Raw genomic sequence first — 12,927 nt, 5'->3', positions numbered from 1 at the left:
CTCATCTACAGGAAGCTGTAGCTGAGAGCTTCATCATGTTTCTTACAGTCTTGGCGTTGTGCAGTGTCAAACGCTTCAGCAAACACAAAGGCTCCCCACATTTTCGTCTCCCTGCCAAAACTGAATGGCTGGGTGGCAAGTGTGTGGTCTCCAGGAAAGCGGAAGATGGCATGAGCATCATGGGAGCCATGTGCCATTTGGGACCCAGAAGCCACACAACCAGCAGAAAGACTCACTCACAACTGTAAAAAGCTGTGGCATTTTTTACTTATGTGCTTCTTGACTACCAGGCCATTGCTTCTGTGGCTCAGGTCCATCCTGATTTGCTCACCACCACTCCCCCTTCACTACACCCCTTCGGGTTTTAATTCTTCCTTTTCTCCCCTGCCCCCACAAGTCAGATTAAACGACAGTTAAATTTAAGACTATGAATGAAAGCTAAATAAGAATTGCTTAAAAACCAATAAAGTGCATAGATTTCTCTAAGTGTTGGTTAACTGGCATACATAGAACAAAGAAGATTGCTTAAAATCAGGATTTAATAGAATGATGTAATAGACAATCATATATAAAAAAAAAAAAAAACCTCTCCAGGGACCGGAGAGGTGGCTGGGTGGCTAAGAATGAGTACTGGGTCCAATTCCCAACACCCAAAAGTTGGCTCACACCCATCTGTAACTTCAGCTCCAAGCGATCTAACATCCTCTTCTGGCTTCTACTGATGCCAGGCTTGCACAACCATACATGTAGGCAAAACACCCATACACATAAAAAGAATTTTTTAAAAAGAAATGTGTACTGGTGCTTGCTTTGGTAGTACATACACTAAAACTGAAATGATACAGAAAAAAATAGCATGTCCCTGTGCAAGGATTACATGCAAATTCATGAAGTATTCCATATGTTTATTGGTATATAAAATAAAAAAGTTTATTTTAAAAATTTTTTAAAAATTAAAAAATGTATACTGTTCTGGCCAAGGACTGGAGCTCAGTTTCCAGCAGCTCATAGTCCCCTATAGCACACACGCACACATGCACACTTAGAAATAAATCTTAAACATAGAAGAGTCCAGAAGGAAGTTAAAGCATTCAACTTGTGGAAGGAAAAACATGGCAATGTTAACTGCCTTTAGGATTTCCCAGAAAAAAAAAAAAAAGGTCGAGTAAGAAAATACAAAAGAATGGGTGTTCCCACGTTCTAATAAGAGGTCAAAGACGTAGTTGAAATGACATAAAAATGATCAGTGCCACATGAGTCAGAAAAGGAAATGAAAAGAATCCAAGCAAAGATGTGCTGCTGAGGGAACACACGATATCTGCAGAGATCACACGGACTGATCCACAGGGAGCACACGATCTCTGCAGAGATCAGACAGACTGGTCCTCAGGGAGCACACGATCTCTGCAGAGATCACACAGACTGGTCCACAGGGAGCACACGATCTCTGCAGAGATCACACAGACTGGTCCTCAGGGAGAACACGATCTCTGCAGAGATCACACAGGCTGATCCACAGGGAGAACATAATCTCTGCAGAGATCACACAGGCTGGTCCTCAGGGAGCACACGATCTCTGCAGAGATCACACGGACTGATCCACAGGGAGAACATAATCTCTACAGTGATCACACAGGTTGATCCACGGGAGAACATGATCTCTGCAGAAATCACACGGGCTGATATATGGTGAGAACATGATCTCTGCAGTTACAGTTGAAGAACCAAGTGAGGTATCATGGATGTGACCACAGGAAGCAGCCAGCTCATCTGGCCTTGGAGGACAGAAAGAAGAAACTGCCCTTCTTAACAGCTGGGATGAGAACCTTGCAGGGATTCTCTGCATATGGGAAGCAGCTCCCTTGGCTGAAAGCCTGGCAGTCAGAAGATGCCAGATGGTAGGAGCTGAGGATGGCCGAGGCGGTGTGACCAGAGTGATTTTGAGAACTTTGAACAAAACTGCATACTGCTATTGGATGAAGAAAACATTCCTCAGGTTGTGGAAATACAACATCCCAACAGTTCAACAGTTACCGTTGTAATTTCCTAGGACATCGTCCGCTATTATGGAGTCACCATTCCTCAGATTTAGGCAGTCTCGTTTGAATACGATACCTTACAACTAAACCCCAAAATCATCTCTGGCAGTATTTGTTCCAAGAAATGAAGAGAAAAGAAGAAACGTGTTACAGACGGGCTTTGCGCTCGGGTCCACACATGCTGTGAACATGTGAGGTGTACTCAATAGTCTTCCTTCTTAGACCAGCCATGAGGCTGTTGTGTGGTTGACACTAGTAACTTCCTCCATGGGGTGTTCTGTGTCCTCTGCCCTCAGTGTGTCCTCAGCTTTCTGGTTTTCTCCACGCAGCGACTCCTTCCTCAGCTCCTCTGGGATCTAGATCCTCTATGGCCCTGCCTCTCTCCTCGCAATGGTTTTTGCTTTCACATTCATAAGATAGGAAGTTAGGAGGGACAGCCCATAGACTCCCCCGGGGTCCAGGTGAGCATCTTTTGCTCTCAGTATGTGACAATAGCTCAATTTCCTCTTGTGACTAATCACATGACCTGCCCCATGCAGGAGGCGATCCCCTTCTTCCATGGATATGAGTGATCCCACAGGGTGAACTCCCCCTCTCCCAGTCAATGGGGACACACTGGAGTCCCTCGTGAGACATCTCTCCCTTCAAAGGAAGGTTTTTTGAAGGAATTTGGGTTCAAGACAAGAAGAAACAGACGTTCTTCAAGGTGCTGTTAGGACCAACACTCAGATTGATGACCCAGTAATACTAGCCACACTGTGAATAGTGGCTCCATCACCTGAGGAACAACATTGGCCTCTCTGAGCATCATGGGTGTAGAGGAGACGTCCAGGTTGCACTATCCTCTGCCCATGGCTATAAAAGGGTGTCTTTCCAGAAGAGCAATATTGTACTTTCCAGGAGCATGTGAGAACTGTCATCCTGGTATTGTGAACTGGGAGGGGGTGGGGCAGTTGAAGCTGCAGTACAGCACCCTGAGTCAAGGCTGCGTGATTTCGTAACCATCTGTGTGAGGGCAAGGAGTCAGTGACACCAGGGAGGGCAAGCGCTGTACCACCACATATACTGTGCAGAGCCCTCTCCGGAACCGGGCTGTGCTCCACCCCCATACACTGGTCCGTCACTCTCCTCCTTCTTGATTCCATGTTTTAAAGAACATGTACAGACAGTGGCTGCAAAACAAGGATGTGGTTTTTCATGCGGTTCCTGGAGCTCCTGCCATTATTTTATGATCGTATTTCACAGCCCATGTGTTCATATTCTGCTTTTGCAAAGATAAAAACAAAGACTAAAAAAAGCAGTTTAAAATGGATTGGGGGGGGGGGGTGAGCCTATATCCCTGAAGAGAAAACATTAGTCATCCCTTGATTTTCATTTTTCTTTGAATGAACCAAAATACCATGGCATCTTACTGGGCAGAAGTGTCCTTTGTCCTGCTTGCTACTGAGCTGGTAGAAAAGGAGGAAAACACACACCTGCCTTGTAGTCTACAGAGCTCCCCAAAATAAACTGCACAGGTGTTCCCAACAACACACTATCACCAGCAAATCTGAAATACCCATGCTGCAGTTCCCCTTCAGTAGGAGGTGTGTAAAAACCCTCCGTGAAGACATCCAAAGGCACAATGGGATGGTGTCCGAGGTGACTGAAGGGGGCGGGGACATTCTGAACATTGAAAACATTATTTAAATTTTCAGAACGTAGGAGGGGGCTTTCAGTGGCACCAGAGTTTTGAGTAAAAACACTGCGCCTGCCCTTTTGCTCTTGACAGACCACATGCAAGACGCCAGCCCTGGCCTCTCTGAGCATCCTGGGTAGAGATGGCATCCAGGTCCTGCAGTCAAGGAGGAGGAGTGTGGGGTGGGGCGGGGGGAAGGGAGGAGCTGTGTTATTTGTGGAGGGTGTGCGGCACCAAGGCATGTCAGCCATAGAGACAAAAAATGTGCCTGAAAGAACACTGCCCTTCCAGCAGTCTCTGGGTCCTTGTTGTACTCCAACCAACCCTCACAAAGATAAAATTTGGAGGAGGGACTTGGCTTTCTCTTTCCTTTCAAGTAACCGTCTGCGATAGCGCGGTATGGGTGCCCTTTATGGAACTAAATTGCCACAATGGCATGGGCTTCGGGGAAACAGGTGGAGACCTCATCTGCGCGTAAGTGATGAGCTGCCTTGAATCTCAGCAGTCTAAATAATCCAATTTCCCTGGTCTCGGCGTGAGAAGAGGGAATGGAATGCAGCCATATTTCTTGTTTATTGTTTCAGGAGAAAATTGCTGTTATAAATACATAGACTTAGGACTGACAGGTCAGCCTGCCCTAAAACGTAAGTGGACTTTTGCTAGGCTGTGATGGAATCTCTTTAGTTAGTCCTTAGGAGAAGTGTTAGAATGGCCCGCCCCACCCTGCCTTCCTCCCTCAGCCCCCACAGCTCCCAAACCCACCAGGGTCCTCCCAGGCCTGTGTTTGCTGCTTGGTACCGTGGCCAAATGCCTCCGGATGCCGAGATGTTTTGAAAACATGCCGAGGCTCAGTGGGATTTATGATCCTGTGTTTTGCACTCCCTGCCTATTTCATTTCTCTTGCTCAGCCCCGATCTAGTCAGACAGATAAGGCGGTCCTCCCCTCCTAAATCCAGGGATGATGGAGGCCACCCCCACTCTGGCTCGCCGCAGCCGCAGCGTCTCCAACCCTAGTCAAAGCTACAGCTGTTTTCAGGTCAAAGTTCTCAAGCCGAGTTGAAACGAGGCACCTTATGGAAAAGAAGAGCTTGGGGAGAGCCAAAAGCACCCTGCTGCTGGGCGCAAGGACTCCTGTGCTTTCGAGTGGAGATCCTATTACGGCGACTGGTAGTGGTCGCGAGGTTCACAGGGAAACTTTCAAGTTTGTCCTGTCACTAAGGAATGTTTCAAACCTTCTTTGTACTCTCAAGTCCTTATTCTTCCTTCAAAGCTCCTGATAAATCCTCATGCCTCTAAACTACCTGCTATTAAGTGCCTCTACGGGCCTGGTACTAACGCTCCTCTTTTGATCTGTTAAATTACGGTTTTTGTTTAGAGCCACAACAAAGCCAGTGAGTTCCTCAGTAAAAGGAGGTGTCCTTTCACTGACTTTTGATGCTTTCAGAGGGAAAGTAACGGAGAAAATAACAACCCTTGTTTATTATTGTTGCTTTCGTAATAAAAACACTTGGCCGCAAGTCCTCACTGGGATAGAGTCAGGGGTGGGTGCTGTTCTCTTTCAACTCTACGATAGAAGCTATGTCCAGTCTCAGCCAGGGTCCTCCTCCACCTGGAACTGGGAGCCTGATACAAATGGGTCATCTGTGGCCGTGTTAAAGTCAAAGCCACTATCACCAGGGGCCTCACACTTGCAGAAGCTGCTACTTCCTGCTGTCTGAAAACTGAATAGACCATGTGTCATGTGGCAGAACTGAGGAAATAAAAGAGATGTAGGGGCCAAGCTCCTAAATTGGAACTTGTCAGGCATTGCTGTGAAACAGTCTTTGTACACCATAAATATGTATGGCTCTCATTGTTAATAAAAAGCTGATTTCCAGTGGCTAGGCAAGATTTGGGGGGCAGAGAGAATGCTGGGAAGAAGGACAAAGGCAGAGGAGTCATCAGAAGTCACAGAGGAAGCAAGACATGCTGGAGGACAGCTAAAGCCACAGGTTTCATGGTAATACATAGATTAATAGAAATGGGTTAATTTAAGTTGTAAGAGCTAGTTAATAATAAGCCTGAGTTATTGGCTGAGCATTTGTAGTTAATATTAAGTCTTTGAGTGGTTGTTTGGGAGTGGATCCCAGGGACAGAAAAACTCCACCTACAGGGCACCTTACAAGGTTATTGGCTCAACTTGGAATTCCACTGCTGTACCCAAACTGAAAACTCCAGCAGGCAAGCAAGACTCTAGACTTGACGTTCTTGTTCTATGTGATGTGGAAGGAAAAGTAGATAGAATGAAGTCTTGTCCTTTGCAGCAAATGGTTGGAGATGGGGGTTACGACATTGAGATAAAGTAAATCTGAATGTAATTCACTGCGAGTTCCGGAACCCAGACAATAACAGTTTGATATCCCTGAGAAGGGTTTTGTGTATGAATAAGGTACAACTTTCCCTTTAGGCATACTTGTGACCATGTAGCCAGTGAGTGACTCTATCGCTTAGAAAGATGAGTATAGGAATGAAAGCTTCTCCCATCCTGGTCTCTGAGGAGATACAGAGTTCATCTCAGGGCCCCATCAAGAACAGACATGAAATAGGGTGTCCCTCCTAGACTCCTCCTGAGATTTCAGAGTCCTTTCCCGAGTGCATGTGTGTGGGATAATGATCAGCACACAGCCTCCCAATGGTGCTTTCCTTGGCACTGGTCATCCACATCCACTGGGTCAAAAGAACAAGAAACCTAAAGCTTCGTGTTTCTTTTTTCTTCCACGTGGAACCTGAAGATTATGTCACTATGGTTCAAGTTCATCTCCACTATTCCTTGCCTTCTTGCTGTGCCTCATAACCCACTCTCTGCTTCACTCTAGCAAGCTCTATCTTCAGCCATGGGAAACTAGAACCTTCAGCCCACACAGCCCCCTGCTGGACCCCAGCCTGGAACATGGGAACAAATAAAATATTGTGTATTGAAGTGAATCTTCCTGATCTTCCCCACCCATTTCTCGGAAACCTTCTTCTTCTCACCATCCAACCTCACCTGTGCCCTTAGCTAGAAGTCCCGAGCCATTCAGTGAGGAGCCTCATGGGAGCAGGTCTCCCGACACTAGTCAGTCTTTGTAAAGATGCTGCATCCCCAAACAGATACTAGGAACTACAGATGCCTCCAGAGATCTCTTATTTATGAAAACTTTTCAGTATATTTCATCAACCCTGTCACTTCTGGTCCGGACAGTCATCCCCATCACTCAGATCCAATGCCTTCATGAAGATTTAGAAATTACTAACAATCACAAAGACTCAGACAGACAAACAACCTGGTCCTCTCTTTTTCCATTCTCCCTGGGCAAATTTTTCACTTTCCTACCCGTAAAAAGGTGACTTTAGGGGACTGGCAAGATCATTCGGCAGTTTACACACTCCCTGTTCATGCAGAAGGTTCCCAGGACCCACTTGGTGGCTCACAGCTGTCTGTCAGTTCTGGGGCAACTGGTACCCTCTTATGAACTCTGAGGGCTCCTGCACAAACATGGTACACATATGTGCATTCTGACACATGCATATATACACAAAATAAAAATAAATATTTTAAATTAACTTTATCTGCCATATAAAATGTTGGGGGCATGAATGGAGTGGCTATCACATATTGTCAAGGACTGAGAAATGAGATAGTTTCAGAGAAGATGTTGGCCCAAAACTTCTAGCCCTCAGCATGCCTGCAAAGTCACTAGCTGCCAACTAATTTTGTTCAGGAGTGGGGTGCGGGGGGGGGGGTGATCAAGATCAGCAATAGGATTATTGATAGAACTCCCAACAAAGTTTCTGATCTCGGAGGATGACCTAGGGAATTTTCTCATCTCCCCCTGATTGCTTCAAATTGTTCTGGCAAAGCATTTAATGGCAAAGAATGGGGAAGGTCTCACTCGATGTGGCAGAGCAGACACACACACACACACCTACAAAGTAGGGGCAGGAGGAGGGTGGACTTTGCAGCCCTTAAAAATGTCCAAAGTGTGGCTGAGATGTCTGGGATCTCATCTAGGAGCCCAGGGTCACAGAGCTGGCTCCTAAGGACCCTGCAGCCACAGATCCAGAGCTGGAAGGAGACGTGGGTGGTGATGTCTCCTCACTTGCTACAGGGGTCAAGAAGATGTTTTGTGTTTTGTCCTTAACGTAGGTGGCTGTGATCCTAAAACAACCTCATAGAATCAGCCCGTGGTGCAGGTAAGAGCTAGAATAAATTACCTGTGACACATCCTCCTGGCAGAAAGGACTCAGAACAAATCCATATACTGTGATGCTAATAGCTGCAGCCCCTCGGCACTGTGTCCCCCCACACTGATGTGAGCACATGAGACACAAGTCACCTACTTCCTCACTGGCACAGATGCCCTGGCATTACGTGAGGTATGTCTTTCAAAGCAGGTGGCACTGACATATCTTCTGTTTCCAGAAATGTTTCCTTAGGGTTGCAACATCTGGTTTCTCATATCACTGTGGGGAGCCCCACTAGGGGACCGAGAGATCTCCTGGAATATCCCTTCACATTGACAGAAGACGGCCATGCCCAGACGGTTATAACAGAACCATTTAGGAGTCTTTTTGGTTCACCTGGGATCTGTTTCTGATGGCTGGCCAGGATGAGCAGCATGGGCTTCCTTCCCTTCGTGCCCCATCCCAGGCTTATGCTGAGGAGCAAATGCAAGCCAGTCTATAAAGCCCTGATCAGGGAAGCCCACCTATAGGGAGGCACCAGCAGTGGCAGAAAGAGAACAGCCTAGGGACTGAGGAGTCTCTTGTGGACTCCTGACAGTGAGTGCATCTTTCACTAAGTAGTTATTCTTTTCTAAAGCACTGCCCCCCATCCCCACCCCTCCAAAAACTGTAGCATAGCTACAAGGACCCAAATGTACACTGTGATGTCACCTTAGAAGAGCTGGGATGTCAGCCTCAGCAAGTTCTACTTTATCCTAAAGCTACTATGACATATTCACCCCTGATGCCCTGAAAGTCAGCAAGGGCAATAAAGAAGAGCCAAAGATCAACAATTAATCGGTGCCTTCGGGAATACTGGGGATGGGAATAGCTCAGTCCGACCATAGGACCATACCATTCGTGCTTACAGTGAAAGCATGGGGACCTAGATTCTCTCTGCAGAGACCACATTTAAAAAGGGAGACGTAAAACCCCGTGGTGGTGGTGCACACTTTTAATCCAGCACTCAGGATGCAGAGGCAGGTGGATCGCTGAGTTCAAGACCAGTTTGGTCTTCGGAGTGAGTTCCAAGACAGCTGGGACTACATAGAGAAACCCTGTCCCACACCCCCCCCCCCCAAAAAAAACTAAACCAAACAAATAAAAATAACAATACAAAAAAATGGATATGGTAGAGCACATTTTTGGCAACAGGCAGACCCCTGAATCTTACCAGCCTGCCTACTTGGCCTACTTGGTGACTTCTAAACCAGTGAGAGACCCTGTCTTCAAAAAAATAAACCCACAAAGTGGCCAACACCAAAGCAACACCACCAACAAAACTGGTCTCTGATCTCCATATGCCTGTTCACACGGGTGTAAGGAACAGTGTTATCTTAGCAAATGAGAAATACACTTCCTTTACCACATGAAGAAGGCTCACACCGTCCCTAGAGAGATACATTCGCAAGACCGAGCCGCCTGCCCTTACCCGTCCTTGCTGACCAGATAATATTGCATGGCTAGAAATTCGGCGTCTGGTTGTCTTGTCATCCGTTTGTACTCTTGCTGTTATGGTTTGTTAGTTTCGTCTTTAAATCTCACATTGAGTCAGCATGAGTTAACTCTGTCGTGGGCATTTCCATCACTAGGCACTGAGCTCCTTAGCAACAGCCGAAGACGGGACTTTTTGCTTAATGCTGTTTATCCTTCTTTGACATGAGACTTGCATGACAAGTGAAATTCCTGTAAAGGTATTTTGTTTTCAATAATATTCTGCTTTCTTTTCACTTACCCATAACTTTCTGAAAATTCTATTTTGGTTGAATTTTCTCTAAATTGTTTTTGGCATAGCTTACTTTGTTTATTGCTAGAAAGGGGTAAGAGCACGGGAAATCCCACTGATAACTTCTGAGTGTGAATTTTTTAAAACTATGAAGTATTTGGTCTTATTACTTTTGTAGTCATTACTTTTGAGGACTCTGGGGTAGATCTTTTAAGCACTGACTCTCACTGCTGTAACTCCCTTACAAGTTTCAGGTATATCAATGGAAGGCATTTTTAAGATATTCACCAAGTTCTTTAAAAAAAAAAAAAGATATTCCTAAGAGATTGGCTTGGGTTTCCTTGGCTCCTAGGTGGTTAAAACCCTTTTTGGTTGATTCTAAAGTTCAAGCATCACTCAGAGGTGTCCTATGATACAACCACTCTAGTGTTCAAATTCAAAAAAAGACTACCATGGTCTGGAGCTTGCAGAAGGAAAACAAATTCTTACCAGTGATAGCGATCATTTTTCTTCCTACTAAGAGAAGAGTCCAGCTTGTTAGTATCTGAGTCCACAGCTCTATGGGTCTAGTGGCACAAGCTGGAAAACCCAGCTACCCAGGAGGCTAGGGCTACAGACTAAGTTCAAAGACAGTTTTTTAAAGAAGCCAAGTAATGTGGGATTTCTCTCTGTATGCTGTGAATATCATTGGTTAATAAAGAAAATGCTTTGGGCCTTTAGCAGAGCTATAGCGGAACAGAGCTATGTGGGGAAAACTAAACTGAATGCTGGGAGAAAGGAAGAGGAGTCAGGGAGAAGCCATGTAGCCCTGCTGAACACAGACACCAGAACTTTACCCGGTAAGCCACAGCTATGTGGTGATACACAGAGTAATAGAAATGGGTTAAATTAATATGTAAGAGTTAGCCAATAAGAAGCAAGAGCTAATGGGCCAAGCAGTGATTTAAATAATACAGTTTCTGTGTGATTATTTCGGTTCTGGGCAACTGGAACAAACAAGCCCTCCTCCTGCAACAGCCAAGGGTGTGGCTCAGTAATAGAGCATTTGTCTATCCTGTGTGACATCCTGCATTCCATCCTGAGTATCAGAATGATGGGAATGAAGAAGAGGAGGAGGGGGAAAGGAAGGGGAAGGGGAGAGGGGAGGGAAGAGGAGTAGAGAGGAAGAGAGGAAGTGGAGAGGGAGACAGGGAGTGGGGAGGAGGAGTCAGGAAGGAGAGAGGGAGAGGGGAAGGAGGAATGAGAGGTAGGGGAGAGAGAGAAAGGTAGGGGAAGAGAGGAAAGGAGACAGGGAGTGGAGAGGGAGGGGAGGGAAAGAGGAAGAGAGAGAGAGGAGAGGGAAAGGGGAAGGGGAGAGGCAAGAAGAGGGAGGGAGAGGAGAGGCAAGAGGATGGGGAGGAAGGAAGAGGGAGGGAAGGATACAGAGAGCAATGTGAAGGAGATTTAACTCAGACTTTTAGTCCATACCACTCAATCCAGTGTCCCCAGTAACTATGGTTCCTTCACTTGCTGCTCCTCAGGGAGAGACTGGCTGTCTGCTCCTATAACAGCAAGGGGTGTCCCTGCCCAGCACTAGATAAGGAACATCTCTTCCTTCTTCTGGCTATCAGTAAACAGGAGAAACACCAGGAAAGTAGCCACTTCCTTGGTTCTGTGGCCACCTTTTTCCTTCATTTAGAGTCTCTACTTCTCCCATGAAACTTTTCTAAGCTGTCCCTCTCCTGAGACAGCCAGGGAAACACTCTACCCTCTAGTCACACAGAGAAGTGTGGCTTCCAAGATAGGCCACAGAGAAACCAGACTCATGACCACACAGGAGAGAGACTCTCCCTTCCCTTCTGGGCAGGACTTGATGGCCTGAATTATGATGTATACCAGAAACCAGAAGAGGATTCTGTTCCTCTTCCTGATTGACTCCGCCTATTGGAATGAGCCCATCTGATGACGTGTCCTCAACGAGAGCTGCAGAGGGATGCCAGGTGTGTCTTGTATTCGCACATGTCCCCTGCAGGAACCCATGTGCTCAGCAAGGCTCTGCTGAATGCCAGTGGATGCTGGGGGCCATGGGGACGGGGTGCATGTGTTGGTTTTAATGAGATGCAGATAGGCAAACCTCAGTGTGAGCCACCTTTGGGGCTTCATTCCTAGCCTCGTTTGCAGGTCGGAGTGTCTAAAACTCAGAGTGAAATGTTTTGTTCACCATAAAAGTTTAGTATGTTAGCTGTGAAATTCTTACATAGTCTTGTACCAATTCCTACAGAGTAGATTCGCATACCTGTAATAAATATGGGGGGGGGGGGGGGGACAAGTTAGTTTCATCTCTCCATTGAATTTGGCTATGAATTTAAAAAAAGACTTCCAGAGACCAGTGTAGAAAACTATGTTAGGCTTCTTAGGAGAGATTCGAATGTGCTCTCTGCCCCTTGAGCTACACAGATTTCTTCATTGCCTCAGAAGAGCCCTGGGCTCCAATGTGATGCGGTATCCCAGATACAACACCTCTGTAGGGGGAAGGGGATTCCTATGAGGGAATACGAGAGCTAAAATGTGCAAATCTTTATGCCCAGGGGTCACTGCAGAGTCACCAACAAGATCTAGGGCTCTTCCTTCTTTGCTCTTTTCCAAACTCACCACAGCCAACCAAATCAACCGTGTGAAAGAAGGTGAACTAACAGGAAGTTAAACCTGAGGGAGGAAGGTCTCCCATGGGGGACTCTTATGAGGAATAGCAATATTTAATATTTAACTCATCTTGTGCTGGCTTCCATGGCAGGGGTGTGGGATTGGGGATGAGGGATGAGAGATGCGGCTCAAGGTTAATAGAATTTGCTTCATCTGCCTGGTAGTTTCTTTTGACAGTTCCACGTCAAAATTGTGGTGTTAGCATTGTTTCACTGCTTTTTCCTGGCCAGAGTTTTTACATTTTTTAAACCCTACTTCTTTTCTCTGAGGAGCATCATCTTTTGCTCCAGTAGCCCCAGCCCTTCTTGGGGTAGCTATAGGAAGTCCCCCTCATCCTGGTTTCTGAGGCTTCTTCCACTGTGGAAGCTGAGCAGAGCTCACACTGAGGATGGGACCGCTGTCTCTGACTCCTCTCTGGAATAGGCTACACCAGTCTTGTTTGAGTTTGTAAACTCCTTGAACTTGGGCAAATGTCCTGAACTTCTGCCCTTGAATAGCCAACTTATCTACAGAATCCCCCTTGAGTTAGGAAGTGGGTTGTGTTTTTTGGTCCATCTGGT

The 12,927-nt window shown here is 46.3% G+C and overlaps 1 non-coding gene across 1 annotated transcript; it reads left to right on the top strand.

Moving 5' to 3' along the window:
• The first annotated feature begins 801 nt into the window (after positions 1–801).
• LOC121466669 lies at positions 802–907 on the top strand. Its single transcript, XR_005976793.1, has one exon. It is a non-coding gene; the product is annotated as a U6 spliceosomal RNA (small nuclear RNA).
• Positions 908–12,927: the final 12,020 nt, after the last annotated feature.

This window comes from Microtus oregoni, unplaced genomic scaffold (genome assembly GCF_018167655.1).
Source record: "Microtus oregoni isolate MIOR12 unplaced genomic scaffold, Mior012 000033F_ref0000390, whole genome shotgun sequence".
Lineage (NCBI taxonomy): Eukaryota > Metazoa > Chordata > Mammalia > Rodentia > Cricetidae > Microtus > Microtus oregoni.
This window is presented reverse-complemented; position numbering and strand designations above follow the sequence as displayed.